The sequence below is a fragment of the Oryctolagus cuniculus genome, chromosome 6, assembly GCF_051225735.1.
Source record: "Oryctolagus cuniculus isolate XC-2025 breed Fujian yellow rabbit chromosome 6, ASM5122573v1, whole genome shotgun sequence".
NCBI lineage: Eukaryota > Metazoa > Chordata > Mammalia > Lagomorpha > Leporidae > Oryctolagus > Oryctolagus cuniculus.
This window is the reverse complement of record NC_142872.1, coordinates 41,616,048-41,629,272: the sequence shown is the minus strand read 5'-3', so window position 1 is coordinate 41,629,272 and position 13,225 is coordinate 41,616,048. Positions and strand designations below refer to the sequence as shown.

The 13,225-nt window shown below is 42.0% G+C and overlaps 1 long non-coding RNA gene across 8 annotated transcripts in view; it reads left to right on the top strand.

Annotated features, from left to right (window-relative positions):
• The window catches only part of LOC138850202 (uncharacterized), a 245,213-nt gene that overhangs the window by 73,730 nt on the left and 158,258 nt on the right, over nt 1-13,225 (top strand). For 4 of the 8 annotated variants that reach the window (XR_016236375.1, XR_016236379.1, XR_016236370.1 and 1 more), the window contains one exon: nt 657-829. The exons of the other annotated variants lie outside the window; for them this stretch is intronic. This is a non-coding gene — a long non-coding RNA (uncharacterized LOC138850202). Of the gene's footprint in view, nt 1-656; nt 830-13,225 lie in introns of those variants that run through there. 8 annotated transcript variants of the gene reach the window in all.

Below are 13,225 nucleotides of genomic sequence, written 5' to 3'. Positions count from 1 at the left end.
AGCTCCAAGGAAGATATTTCAGTGTCAGAGGGAAGGGCTGGCAGCTAGACATGTCTGTAAATAGAGGAGGCTTTCTTGTGAGGTTGTATCTCTACCCAGTAGGGGCTACCTATACTCAAGAATCTTCTCTTATTACCCTAAACATTCTCCTTTTCTGATTATTGCCATTGTAATAAATGGCACCATCATTGTCAATCAAGAAAAACAAATTTGGTTCTCAGTTGAATCCATTATTTCTACCATTACCTCTGAACTGCATTCTACACACAGCAGTCAAGATAATTTTAAAAACTAGTATTCAAACAGTACTTTATACTTTGTGTGTCTGTGTGGGTGCAAACTGTTGAAATCTTTACTTAGTATATGCTAAGTTGATCTTCTGTATATAAAGAGAATTATAAATGAATCTTAATGAAGAATGGGATGGGAGAGGGAGTAGGAGATAAGATGGTTTGTGGGTGGGAGGGTAGTTATGGAGGGGGGACCACTACAACCCAAAAGTTGTACTTTCGAAATTTATATTTATTAAATAAAAGTTTAAAAGAATATATAAATTGGGAGTGGGCATTGGGCATAGCACATGAGATGTTATTTGGGATGCTTGCATACAATACTGGAGTGCCTAGGCTTGTGTCTGGCTCCACTTCTGATTCCAGCTTCCTGCTAATACATAGCCTGGGAGGCAGAAGCTGATGGATCAAGTACTCTTGTTCCTGCTGACCCCATGGGAAACTCCAATTGAGTTCCTGGCGTTTGGCTTCATCCTAACCCAGTCCCAGCCATTGAAGGCATTTGGAGAGTGGGCCAGCAGGTGGGGATCTCTGTATTTCTGCCTTTTAAATAAAAGTAATTAATTAATTATAAGAAAATAAAGTTCTTGGAAAAAATAAAAAATTATAAATCAGACCTTGCCGATGCTCTGTTTGATAGCCTCAGTGCCTTCCCATTGCTCCTGTTTGTCAACTGTTGCAGCAATAATGCTGTAAATAACAAATCCCACCAAAGTTCAATGACTTGAAGCAACAGTCATTTCTTCTCACTCAAACGCTTGTGAGTTGAGGGATTTCACTGCACATCTTATTTAGACTGGTCTAGTCTGGACTCTAGGTTACAGGTCTGGGTTAGGTCTACTCAGCATATCGCCCATCTCTTGAGGCCAGCAGGCTCCCTCAAGAGTATGCCTCTCATAGTTATGGCAGAAGCTTGAGAGCCAACCTAACTGTGCAAGTACATTGGAAATTCCTGTGTGTGTCATGTCTGCCAACAGGCCACTCGCCAAAGCAAGTTTGCATGGCCAAGCCCAAATTTGAGGACTGGGGAAATAGCATTCTTCTCACTGTGGGATTCTCCCAAGAATATAGATTTGACATACTTGTACATGGTGCAAAAACAATGAGAAGTACTTTCAGGTACCCCACAATTAGAATAACATTCCAACTCCAGAGGACAGTCTCAATGCCCTAAGTCATTTGTCAATTGACTTCTGCAATGTTCATTTCATGCCACATCTGTCTCTCCCATTGCGTTCTGCACACACTGATCGTCTTTTCATTAAATATACCAAGCTTATTCCTCCCCTAACTTGGAATCTACTTTCCTTGGACGTGAACTATTCTTCCCTAATTCTGATCTATACCAGGCTGGCACTTGTTGTCTTTTCAGTTCTACAGTACTTCTGTGAATAGCCTGACCCTTGATTTACAGAAGTCTCCCTTGCTCCATCTATTCCTTATTGCCTCAACTTGTGTTATTATATTTTCAAAGTGTATCTCTGCCCAATACATTGTTGTTAATCATTTGTTGGTTGGATAGATACTTGTTTGTTTCTGTCCTGGAAAGTAAGCTTCATGGGATAAGCCATCATGTTTATCTTACTCAATTTTACATTTTTAACATAAAGAAAATGATTGGCATTTCACTTTTGAATGAATAAGAATTTGTATGTTTCCTCAGGAAATATTTCTGAAGACCTGGCAAATAAGTACTTAATATGGCAACATTTCTGCCTCCCTTTTTCCATTTATTTGCACAAACATTACACTTTCATTGTAGGATTAAAAAATAGGAATCTACAAAATAATCATTTAATCACCAGAAAAAAAACAGAGTGTGAATCCGTGTACTGTTCCAAGCTCTTTTCTGTGCAAATGTGTGCATATGCAATTATTTTATATGCTTCATATCACTTTTACTTTCTGTTTTGTCATCTTTTCATGTCAATAACCATGGATGTACACCATCATTTAAAAAAAGATTTATTTATTTGAAAGGCAGAGCTATGGTGGGGGGGAGGGAGGGAAAGAGAGAGAAAGAGAAAGAAGGCAAGAGAAAGAGAGAGAGCACAAAAGAGAGAGAGAAAAAAAGAGAGAAAGATCTTGCATTCGTTGGCTCACTCCCCAAATGGCCTCAAGGACTGGCTGGGCCAGGCTGAAGCTAGGACTAGGAGCTTCCTCCAAGTCTCTCATGTAGGTGCATGGGCCTATGGACTTGGGCCGTTCTCCACTGCTTTCCCAGACACATGAACAGGGAGCTGAATCTGAAGTGGAGCAGCTGGGACTCGAACAGGTGCCCACATGGGATGCCAGCACTCTAGCGTTCATTATGCCTTGCCATACCTTGTAGGAACTTGAGTTTGCAACTTCAGAGAGGAATGGGCATTAGAATTTGTTGGAGCATGCGGTAAGCATCCCTATGGTGAAGAATTTGTGTCCTTACCCATGATTCCTGCTAGAACACAAGCTCCAGTTGGGCAGCAGTTTTGGCTGTGTTGTAAACTGTGATGGCACCACTACCATGAATACCAAAAGTATTCCACAAATGTTTATCAACAGCTTGTGGGGCTAAGGACAAATCTCCAGTCTCCAGGATACAAGAACACCCAAGTATCTGGAGTAAACCAAGGTTTTAGGTATAGGAACAAGGGTCAGGACTCAAGAGCCAGGAATGAGGTCCAAGCTAGAAATATAGATGCTGAGTTCAAAGGTGGCCGATAATAATTTAAAATAAAAGACAAAAATTTGACTGTAGAAAGAAATCCGCCTAAAGCAGAATTAATCAATTCTTTGCCTTGTCTTGAATTTTCCAAATTGAATATTTGGTTCAAGAGCTTGGCTGGAGAATGAACTGACAAACACTGGCACAGTAGAAATAAAGGAGAAAGCCATGGCCTAGAGTGGCCCATGTCAGAGAGCCTTTACTTGGCTGGTGTCTGATAGAAGACTGGAACATTGAGTTAAGCATAATCTCACCCCTGTTTCTATGTGTAGCCTCCTGCTATATCAGGGATCACAAAAAGCAAATGCCCAGAGAGGCCAGTTTGGACACATAAAGGATTGAAGTGGTATCTATGCAAGTGTTGTTTTTGTTTGGTTTTACCTGCTGCACCGTAGCAGTACTTCCTAACCTGTGGCCCATTGTCTGTAGCCCACCTGAAAGGGGGCAGTAGCTGCTTACCCTTAGTCAACTGGTATCATTAGGGGGCCCACCAAAAAAATAATCTTCATGTTTTTCACGGTTGGGTGTAAGTTTTTAAAAATATTAAATTTCCTGACTTTAAAAAGTGAATTGCTTCTATAGATTGTTATGAGGGCAATTCAAAAATTTGGTAGCAAATAGAATTAGAAGGTAAGTTTATTTTGGTGCAAAAAATTTGAAATTCATGCATAGCTTTTTCCTAATATGCATTTTCAACAAACTTTTTGAAATACCCTTGTATTTGTCATGGTCGCCATCAAGTTTCACTATTTACCCAAATGTACAATGAGGTGAGTGAGGTACTTCTTTTGGTTGTAAAGAAATTATGACGACACTTAAGAAGCCTTAGAAACCAAGATAAATCATATTTTATAGACTACTTTCAAAAAGAATCAGTGAGAGTGCCAAGCTGAGCAATATTTAAGCCTGAGAAAAAGGGAAACATCAATGATATTGATCTGTCTTCATTTAAAACTGCTATTTTGTTCGTTCTGGGATTTTGATATTAATTTCCATTTTCAAAACTGTTGCATTAAAATTTTATTTATCTTGATAGTTTAGATTTTGGGCTCCCCTTACATTTTAAGCTTGGTGCCCAGTGCCTCTGTCTCCTTTTCACTTCTTGGCCATGCTACATTCGTTTCCTTCACCTGTGAATTAAGGAGCCCCAAACCCGCCTCATGACCACAAGAACCCAGAGACCATCATACAATGACGACTTCTTGTATCTGACCTCTGGAGAGTCTGGCTTGTTAGATCTGGTTATATTCTGGGGAAACTCTGTGTCTGAAGGGACCAGGTAATTCGGTCATTGATTGTTTCCAAAACACTGAGTTAGATGATTTTTATACTCTTTGCAGCTCTATGTCATAGGATTTTTCCTTTTGTTGATTTTTCTCTTTTTATTGTAAAGATGCCTGGGACTCTAGTCCATTAAGTCAGTAACATCTGCATGTGAATTAATTTAATAGCTTGTTTTTCTCCTGACTGCAAGGCCCCTGGACACAGGATGTGGAGGGGTGGGGAGGGAAGGAGGGTGCTCCTAAGAGAGTGGAGCTCAAAGAGCTCCTCCCCCCGGAGGCTTCACTGCATTGGAGGGACTAGAAATGCCCCTTGTTGAACTATGAACAACAGGAAATTGCTTTTAATCAATGTGAAAATAAATGGAAGTGCATGCCAGAGCATCCTCTCTTTGAAGAGATGTCAGGAACACTTTCAATCTTTTTTTTTCCCCAAAACAGCGGGAGGAACACCACTGGATTCAGCCCTGTAATTTCTACTCAGTAATTATACCTGTCAACACTTCCGACACAGCAGATATAAATAGCCAGTTATCTTACTTTTACTGCTTCCTTTTGTATTTCTTCCTCCAACCACAGACTTCAGTGCCTGATACTATTATCCATCCAGAACACAAAGCATTTGCAGAACGTGCGCTGCTAGACGTTAGACCCGAGTTCCAAAAAGCCACATGCAAGGATTGGGGGAATCTCATTTGCCCATAGAACTCTGGTCTCCAGGATTTATGACAGGTGACGGGTAGAGACAGGCACCAAGGGAAGGGGTTTTGCTTTCCATTTCTATTTTCATTTCACTCTCAGTAGGGATGCACACGTGCATGCATGCCTACTGCGCTGTGTGTGTTATTACACCCACGTACCTGGTCTCCTCTGTGGCCTAGTGACTCACTGCGAGGAAGTCGAGAAAGTGGGGGCTTCTGGGAGGTGGATTAACCCTTTCAGATCCTGGAAAAGCCATGTCAGGAAGTCACTAACCTGAGGACCAGACACACCAGAGTTGTGCCCAGAGGTACTCCTTAGGATGATGGTTGTTGCTGTTGTTTCCAGCTACACTGTCATAGTCACCTATGTTCTCTGAAGGAATTTGACACAGATGATTTTGGAGCTTCTCATAGGAAGAAATATGCTACAGGGGAAAGAAGATGAGATTTGAAGTCAGATATTAGAGAATTCACATCTTTTCTAATTGCTTGTTTTATTCATCTGAAGTGAAGTAATTCCACTGAGCGGCAGTCTGTAAGTCTGTTCCATAGGGACAGTAAGAGTACCTTACCTGGAGAATTTCTCTTAGGGCATTTTGAAGAATAGCATATATAGAAGGGCAGGCCTTGTGGCACAGCCGGTTAAGCTGCTGCCTGGACCTCCTGCATCCCATATTGGAATGCTGGTTTGGGCTACTCTGCGCCTCTGATCCAGCTTCCTGCTAATGTTCCAGGGAAGGCAGCGGATGGTACTTGGGTCCCTGCCACCTGCCAGGGGGAGCCACATGGTGTTGCTGGGCTTCAGCCTGGCCCACCTATAGCTGTTACAGGAATTTGGAGAGTTAATGAGAAAGTATAAATGTGTACGTGTGTGTGTGTGTCTGTCTGTCTGTCTTACACTAGCTTTCTTTCTTTTTATTTATTTGAGAGGTAGAGTTACAGCCAGTGAGATGGAGAGACAGAGAGAAAGGGGGAGAGAAAGGTCTTCCATCTGCTGGTTCACTCCCCAGATGGCTGCAATGGCCGGAGCTGTGATGATCCGAAGCCAGGAGCCAGGTGCTTCTTCACAGTCTCCCAAGAGGGTGCAGGGGCCCAAGGACTTGGGCCATCTTCTACTGCTTTTCTGGGCCACAGCAGAGAGCTGGATTGGAAGAGGGGCAGCTGGGACTAGAACCGGCGCCCATATGAAATGGCAGCACCACAGGCGGAGGATTAACCAAGTGAGCCACGGCGACGGCCCTTACTAGCTCACTTTCTCTCTTGTTCTCACTTCCACTGTTTCTCACTCTGCCTTTTAAATACATAAATATATAAACCTTAAAAAATAATAGCATATATAGAGACCTTGCCATTATCTGTTAAAACAGCTGACAAACTGCAATGTCCTCAAATTCATACAGGGGGTTTGCAAAAACAAAATCCTGGACTATGTTCCTAGATTTTCTGACTTAGTAGTTCTGGAGTAGAACCTGAGAATTTGCATCTCTAACTAGTTCCCTTCTACTGCTGCTGCTACTGCTGGTTCAGGGACCATACTTTAGAAACCGCTGATTGCTAGTGAATATATATTAGGTTTTCCTGTTTTATGTATTTAATACAAGCTGATTATTAAGTACTGTCAATGTTATAGGAAAAGTGCTTTTTAGAAAGAAGAGAAAAATAAGTCCTTTCCTTTATAAAATTATTCCATTAGCAGGGAAGGTGTTTATTCTAGCAGTTAAGATGGCCACATCCCACATCGGAGTGTCTGGGCTCAAGTTCCTGCTTTGACTTTTGCTTCCACCTTCCACTGCTGCAGACCATGGGAGGCAGCAGCTGAGGGCTTAAGTGCTTGGGTCTCTGCTACACACATGGGAATCCTGGATTACATTCCTAGTTCCCATCTTCCACCTAACCCATCGATGGCCACTGTGGGCATTTTGGGGAATGGAATCGCAGAGGAGAGCCCCATCTGTCTCTGTCTCTATCACTCTACCTCTCAAATCATAGTAATAATAAGCATACAAAGCTAGAGCTCTATATTTTAAAAAACTATCCTACTGGGGAAGACAGTATCCTTCTTTTTCCCCTCTACCATTACTACCAAAGGAGAAAAATATGGCATGTTTCAGTTACTCAGAGCAAGACAGTAAGGGCTGAGTTACCTGAGCTGTGAGGGAAAGAAAGGGTAATGAAATGCTGAGACCCACCACGCTTCAGTGCTATGCTTTAGGCTGCATGAGTATGTTCAGATGAATCCCCAGAGATGGGCTCCATCTCTTATATGATGTCCTATATATTTTAGGGACTTGTTTTAAGAAAATAAATGCAAAATAATGATTGCAAAATTAGGGCTAAATTTGTGCAAGAAGCCCCTACAAGAGAGAGGCTCTGTAACTTCCTGAGCTTTATTAACTCCTTGTAAATCCTTCTCCATATGTACCTTAAAGTATACTATCAAGGTTCCGGACATGAAGGAACCTATAGAGTAGTTGGAAAATCATCAACCTGGTGTCCATGTTCTAGAGCTAAGAACATCTGTGAGAAATGAGAACATCAAAGCAGGGGACTAGAGAGACGCTGGGCAAAGGGATCTTGGTTATCACGAGTGAGTGAGTGCTACTGGCACCTACTGGAGAACGCAGAGATGCCACTGCGCATCTGCAAAGTGCAGGACAAGCCACCACAACAGCGATCTGGCCCCAGACGTCACTACTAACAAATCTAAGAAAGCCTGTCATAGGACAGAACTGTTTTCCAGGAATGCCAAGTAGGAGATGACTAAATATCTATTTTGGGAACCACATCCTTGCTTCTTCCTGCTGCAGAGCCCCTGGCTCCTCCCTGCTCTGTTGGGGCCGCTATTCTGCAGGCACCTGCTTGGCTGGCTTGCTCACTTTAAGTCAGGCCCTTTTCAGGCATTGCTTCCTGGGAAGCCTCCCCTGACCAGCCACTCATTCCAAACTGTCCCCACTCCCTTATGTGCCTCCTAACCACTTTCCCTGCGTTTTTTGTTTTTTAATTTTTGCTACTTGACATCATAGTGTACTGTTGATGGTTTATTTTGGTGTCCCTCTTTCAGATGTTAGTCTCATCAGATCAAGAACTTTGTCTTGTTCATTGCTCCAACTTTGTAGCATGCTTCACCCACAGCATCAGTGAATATCTGTGGAATGGAAGTGGGAAAAAAAGGCTTTACTGACACGCTAGGGTTGAAGTACTCAGCGAATACAGCTTATTGTTAACATTGTAACTAGTGTAATTGTGTCCCATTTAGACTGCAATGTGATACTGAGCAGAGGTTTCTCCTTTTACCTACCTTTGTGAGGAGGCCCTGATTCTCCCTGGGTCCTGTGGGTTGGCTCCATCCTTACATTTTCTCAGTGTGTGCTTTGAGAATGAAGCTGATGGGCTCTGAAGGGACTGCCATCCGTCACTCAGTCCTTCTGTCATCACTCTGCAGATGACAGCCTCTCATGGCAAAGCAGGGGGAGCTGACTCAGAGTTAACGCCCTGCATCTGGAAGGGGACAGGTTAAGACAGCAATTATTCAGGGAGCAAATCGAAACCGTCAGATGAACAACAGAGACAGAAGCCCAGCTGCCTGGGCTGAGTTTGACTTTGCACCTGGACAACTGCTTGGGGAAAGGCCTTAAGTACATGTGACTTGATTTGTCTTTTGTTCTTTAACATGGGGGGAGAGAGAGAACCCTGGCAGTGGAAAATTTCCCAGATGGCCCCTTTTGACATGATCTTGAGCCATGGGTGAAATGAACAAAGAATGGAATTGATGTCACTTATTTAGCAAACATTACTGAGTGCTTATCACTTGCCAGGTCATGTGAAGAAAGGGTTCTTGTTCCCAGGAATGAGAAAAGTTACTCTTAGAGAAATGTAACTTGCCCGAAGAAAACCAGCCAGTGAGTGGCTATTGCTCAAATGTTTGAGCTCACTGTCCCTTCAGGGCTCTTGTTTGTGCAATTCTCCAGGGTTTCCATGACTGCTTCCTCCAGTTAGAGTCAGTTCAGCTGTCACCACCTCACAGAGGCATTCAATCACCCTGTCCACAGTTAACTTTCCTTTTACTCTGTCACATGATCTCTTTTTTTTTAAATTATTTTACCATTTTAATCCCTTCTTGAAATTACCAAATCTAATCTTATCAGTGTCCACCTATCAGTCGGTTAACTTGTCAAAATAGAAGGTCCTATTCATTAAAGCAGGACCCTCTCAGTTTTGCTCACAGTTTCCAGCAACCAAGTTTGGACATACACATCCGAATTACTCCATAAATCGTTACTGAATGAGTGCATCGAAGGTGATGGGCCTCAAATAAGGTATGTCTGAGACTGAATCCCATGTTTCTCGGTGCTAGGAGTCTTGCCTCTTGAGGAGCTTGTGTTAATGTTTTCATCCAACATTGAAGAGCATTAAGAACTTTAGTGAGTGATTTTCCCTCTGTGGGTCTCATTTTCTTCATCCGTGGAATGGGTCTGTATTCATTTGAATACAATCAAACAACAACGACATAGCCAGTGTCAATACCATGAAGACCAGGGGCTGGCGTTGTGGCACAGTGGGTTAAACTACCACCAGAGACTCTGGCATCCCATATGAGCATCAATTCAAGTCCCAGCTATTCTACTTCTGATCCAGCTCCCTGCTAATGAACCTGGGAAAGCAGCAGAGGATGGCCCACGTGCCTGGATCCCTGCCACCCACATGGGAGCACTGGATGGAGTTCTAGCCTCCTGGCTTCGGCCTGGCCCAATCCTGTCATTGTGGCCATTTGGAGAATGAGCCAGCAGATGGAAGATCTCTTTCTAATTCTGCCTTTAAAATAAATAAATATTTTTTTAAAAAAATCCAGACTCACAGCTCGTATTAATGCCAGGAGTAAACCTGGGGAGAAAATATGAGGAGGGAGAAGGTGGTTAAAACAGTGAATTAATAATCATTAGTAAGCAAATTATTTTGTGTCCAGCCATATGATGGATGATACAATCTTCAAATCTAATGAGGCAGACATGTGAACAGTCTTTTGTTTTTTGGCCATTTCTTGATGCTATTTTCAGGGTTTTTTTTTTTCCTTCTTAATGTTCTTTTCCTCCTACTCTCTGTTTTGTGATCAAGTATAATGTCCATGGGTTAGGGATCAGAGAATCTTAGATGGGTGGTTCTAGCTCAGGATTGTCCAAGAGACTGTGATTGAAGTACTGGTTGGAGTTGTACTTGTTCCAAAGCTTGACCTGGGTTGAAATCTTTCTGATAAGCATCATACTCATGTGGCTGTTGGTTGATCTCAGAAAACCCATTTGTTCGCCCACTCGTGGACGTTCCCACAAAGTTATTTCACAACATGGCCCCAGAATTGCCTTAGAAGCAAATGATAGAAGAAAGAGCAGGGAGAGAACCCAAGATGGGAACTGCAGTGATGTCCAGTTATTCTGTGGTATTCTATGCTTCTTTAGATAGTAAGATCAGGCCATATTCAAGAAGAGAAAATTACATAAGAACATACCCCATCTAGTTTATAATTTTATTTGATGAAATAATTCGCCTACTACAAACAAACAAAAATATGTAAGAACAACTTCTGTAGAGTATGACTCTGATAATGTCAGCATCCTGGCTGCACATTGGAATGCTCAGATTATTATTATTTTTTTTAAATACTGATGTCTGGATCTTATGCTAAGATTGTTGTTTAATAGCTCTGTGTTTCAGTATGGAAATTAGGATTTTTCAAAAGATTCCCCAGGTAATTCTAACACGTGGCCAAGGCTGAGGAGTGACTGGTGTGGAATGTTTACCCAGTAGGTGTTTGCCATGAACCAGTATGTCCATTTCGACATGCCTCAGTAGGATTCTTTAAAAACCACAACTTCCAGTCTTGTGACACCCTGGTGTACTCCCAAGAGATAAACTAGTTGTGAAATGTAATGAATTAATCAAGTGAGATGATTTGCTGATAGAACTGTTGGTATTGGCCAAGTTCAGTGCCATGGGGTGGCAAAGGGCATTTGCCAAACACGATTTCAGTTGTGATTTGGATCCGTTGTTTTTGACAACAATTCAATAGCAGACTGGAGGTGTACTGAGGACACCCTCATCAGGCATGCTGGATGAATGTGCCATCTCTCTTGTCACAGTGGCAGGAGAACCTGCAACTAGCCTACCCAGGAGAGGGGTGAAGGGCAAGAAAATACTGATTTAAAAGAACAGATCCCTATTTTATTCCCATGTGAACTATTATTTGACCCAACAAGGGAGTGTTTGTCCCTGTGTGCCCTCTCTTTCTCCGTGGGATTAAGGTAAATGTCCTGTATAAATGGAACTGTTGGAGTGCTGAGAGAGGGGGACTGGGATGCATGCTGATAGCTCAGCTGAGTTTTTGAGAGTTGATTTCAAATGGGTTAATAATACCTCCTAGATGAAAGGGGAAAGCAGATAGTCATGTGAGCTACAGTTTACATTATTTTGCAAAAGGAAATATTATTTAATACATAGCCAAAGACAACGAGGATGATAAGAAAGAGATTCAGGATCTGGCTTTGTGGTGAAGCAGGTTAAGTCCCTGCCTGTGATGCTGGCATTGCACCATCAGTTTAAGTCCCGGATGCTCAGTTTCCAATCCAGCTTCCTGCTATTGTACCTGGAAAAGCAATAGAAGATGGTCCAAGTTCTTGGGCCCCTGCCACCCACATTTGAGACCCAGATGGAGTTCCAGGCTCCTTACTTTGCCCTGGCTCACCCCTAGCCATTGCAGTTATTTGGGGGATTGAACCAGTGGAAGGAAGATCTCTGGTTCTTTCTCTGTCTCGTTCTCTCTTTCTTTCTCTCTCTCTCTCTCCCCCCATTGCTCTGTCCCTCTTCCATTAAAATATATCAATAAATACTTTTTAAACTTTTACTTAATAAATATAAATTTCCAAAGTACAGACTATGGATTACAATGGCTTCCCCCCCATAACTTCCCTCCCACCTGCAACCCTCCCATCTCGAGCTCCCTCTCCCATTCCATTCGCATCAAGATTTATTTTCAATTCTCTTTATATACAGAAGATTCATTTCATATATATTAAGTAAAGATTTCAACAGTCAACAGTTTACACCCACACAGAAACACAAAGTGTAAAATACTGTTTGAGTACTAGTTATAGCATTAAATCACAATGTACAGCACATTAAGGACAGAGATCCTACATGAGGAGTAAGTGCACAGTGACTCCTGTTGCTGACTTAACACATTGACACTCTTGTTTATGGCGTCAGTAATCACCCTAGGCTCTTGTCATGAGTTGCCAAGGCTATGGAAGCCTTTTGAGTTCTCCGACTCTTATCTTACTTAGACAAGGTCATAGTCAAAGTGGAAGTTCTCTCCTCCCTTCAGAGAAAGGTACCTCCTTCTTTGAAGACCTGTTCTTTCCACTGGAATCTCACTCACAGAGATCTTTCATTTAGGTTGTCTTTTTTTTTTTTTTTTTTTCCCAGAGTGTCTTGGCTTTCCATGCCTAAAATACTCTCATGGGCTCTTCAGCCGGATCTGAATGCCTTGAGGGTTGATTATGAGGCCAGAGAGCTGTTTAGGACATCTGCCATTCTATGAGTCTGCTGTGTATCCTGCTTCCCATGTTGGATCGTTCTATCCCTTTTTAATTCTATCAGTTAGTATTAGCAGACACTAGTCTTGTTTATGTGATCCCTTTGACTCTGAGACCTATCAGTATGATCAACTGTGAACTGAAATTGATCACTTGGACTAGTGAGATGGCATTGGTACATTCCCCCTTGATGGGATTGAATTGGAATCCCCTGGCATGTTTCTAACTCAACCATTTGGGGCAAGTCAGATTGAGCATGTCCCAAATTGTACATCTCCTCTTTCTCTTATTCCCACTTTTATATTTAACAGAGATCACTTTTCAGTTAAATTTAAACACCTAAGAATAATTGTGTGTTAATTACAGAATTCAACCAATAGTATTAAGTAGAATAAAAAAAATACTAAAAGGAATAAAGTATTAAGTTGTTCATCAACAGTCTGGACAAGGGCTGATCAAGTCACTGTTTCTCATAGTATCCATTTCACTTCAACAGGTTTCCTTTTTGGTGCTCGGTTAGTTGTCACCAATCAGGGAGAAGATATGATATTTGTCCCTTTGGGACTGGCTTATTTCACTCAGCATGATGTTTTCCAGATTCCTCCATTTTGTTGCAAATGACCGGATTTCATTGTTTTTGACTGCTGTATAGTATTCTATAGAGTAC